The sequence below is a fragment of the Palaemon carinicauda genome, chromosome 20 (assembly GCF_036898095.1).
Source record: "Palaemon carinicauda isolate YSFRI2023 chromosome 20, ASM3689809v2, whole genome shotgun sequence".
Classification (NCBI taxonomy): Eukaryota; Metazoa; Arthropoda; class Malacostraca; order Decapoda; family Palaemonidae; genus Palaemon; species Palaemon carinicauda.
In genome coordinates, this window is record NC_090744.1 from 99,984,307 (window position 1) to 99,986,806 (window position 2,500).

Below are 2,500 nucleotides of genomic sequence, written 5' to 3' on the forward strand. Positions count from 1 at the left end.
TTAACTATTGAGCGAAATTTCTATATACTGTATAGTGATCATCCAAGCTTCCATTAAAGCCGAGTAAATGAAATAGTATTGGCTATTACCGTAGAGTTTATTCTTCGTAATTTTCCCACTTACTAACCTATTTGCTTCAGAACTCTCTACCATAAGGTATTTTTAGTATCTAAAATACAGGTCATAATATAAGATAAATTCGGTATTAAAAAAGATGAAAGTTGTGAAAGGAATAGGTGGAATTTCTCTCGCATTTTCACAAAAAGCAGAGTCACGAGAATAAAAAGATTATGCATATATGATAATTCTTATGAGAAACATAATGATATTACAAAGGCACATTTTTGTATTAGAAAAAAGTTATATCCATATCACACACATACACACACATACACACACACATACATATATATATATATATATATATATATATATATATATATATATATATACACATATATATATATATACTCATATATATATATATATATATATATATATATATATATATATATATGTGTGTGTGTGTGTGTGTGTGTGTATGTGTGTGTATGTGTATAAATCTGGGTCAAAATATGTATCAAATAACAAGTGTTGAAGTTAAGAACATGACTGAGTTTAAAGATTTAAAATGCCTCTCATGAATAACTGAAGCAAGGGACCGTGACAATGTCCTAGCTAACAGGGCGATGCCCGAGAGTGACCATAATTATCCACCAATCCCCCTCTCCACCTAAGCTACGACCAGAGAGAGCTAGGCAATGGGTGCTGATGTTTCAGCATATAGACCTATTGGCTCCTCCTAACCCCCATCCTTAACTCACAAGGATGGTGAGGTTACAGACTCTCCAAGAAACTATCGAGCTTGTATGTATGTATGTATGTATGTATGTATGTATGTATTTAAAACGCAGTTTGGATTAAAATACTAAAAGGTGCCATAAATAACAAAATAGAAAATCATAATAATCAAGGAAAAAGTAACATAATAAAAACTAAACATATCTAACATTCCTCAACACATTTCCTTTATCCTATCAGTTCCTATTTTTCCTTTTTCAATGCAAATGGTGAAAAAGGAGATTCAGGATGTCAGTCTTGCAAATGAAAAATCACATGAATAGATTAAAGTATATTTATTTAGGTAAGCCTAGATCAATTAATAAAGGAAAAAAGATGAATAGAATCTCAGAGCTGATAATCATATTATTATTTAAGAATACAACAACAACACTTTATCTTTAAATCCCTTTGTTGCATTTCCACTTCACCGTCCTGGACACGACCAGAATTAATTTTACAGCGAGAGAGAGAGAGAGAGAGAGAGAGAGAGAGAGAGAGAGAGAGAGAGAGAGAGAGAGAGAGACGCACCCAAAACTCTCATCTAACTCCCAACAATACAATGACTGAAATCGCAATAAGAAATATCTTAAAGGCCTCAAAGTAAAAAAAGAAAGAAAGAAGGAGTCCAAACTTCGATGTCTAAAGTTCTCACAAGAAGTAGATTTTGAGGAAGGTTTTCCCACACTCAGTCAAGGTGACTGCTGGTGACACATGCCAGGAGGATTGCTTCGACTTTGGTATGCCTGTTCACTGATGAACATTTTTTGCTTATTTGGTCGTTGAGGATTTAATCTGGCTGATATTAGCGACCCCTTAAAGGTGTAAAGGTTTAAAGGCCACTCGTGAATGGCAGAGGCAAGGGACAGTGACATTGCCCTATCGACAAGGTCAATGCCCTAGCCCCCTCTCCACCCAAGGTAGGACCAGGGGGGCCAGACAGTGGCTGCTGATGACTCAACAGATAGACCCATAGGGTCCCCCAAACTCCCCAACCTTAGCTCACAAGGATGGTAATGTTGCAGACACTAAAGGTACTTTTGAGTCTGAACGGAACTCTAACCCCTGTCTGGCAAACACCAGGCAGAGACGTTACCAATCAGGCCACAACAACCCTAAATACAGGATTAGGTGGGGAGTTTCAAAACATTTTGTATGAACTATTAGATGGAATATATCTTTTTATCTTGAGTGGAACTACAAAAACATTAATGTCAAAAGAATTGTCTCTACTGACATGAAAGTCTGACGACAGAAATCCTTTTTTAGATTGGTTAAGTAGGGTATTGCTCATATGAAACTCTTGATGCTTGTAAGGTATAGCAATATCAGCAATGCTAGTTTTAGTTAAGGTACTACTACTACTACTACTACTACTACTACTACTACTACTACTACTATAAATGCTTGGAAATTATGATAAATTAAATCTATATGCCTTGATTATCATTAACTCATTTGCATTTATGAAATCAGCTACCCATATTTTTATCACTAATATAATTTTTTTCTCCATAATTTAAGTCTTTGACGAGAGTCATATAAATGGCACTACTACGAATAAAACCAAAACTTAAATATCACTTTACTCATCTTATCACTTCCATATATTTCCCCCTTTAAATGAATTATTCCAGATAAATCTCCGATACTCTTAACA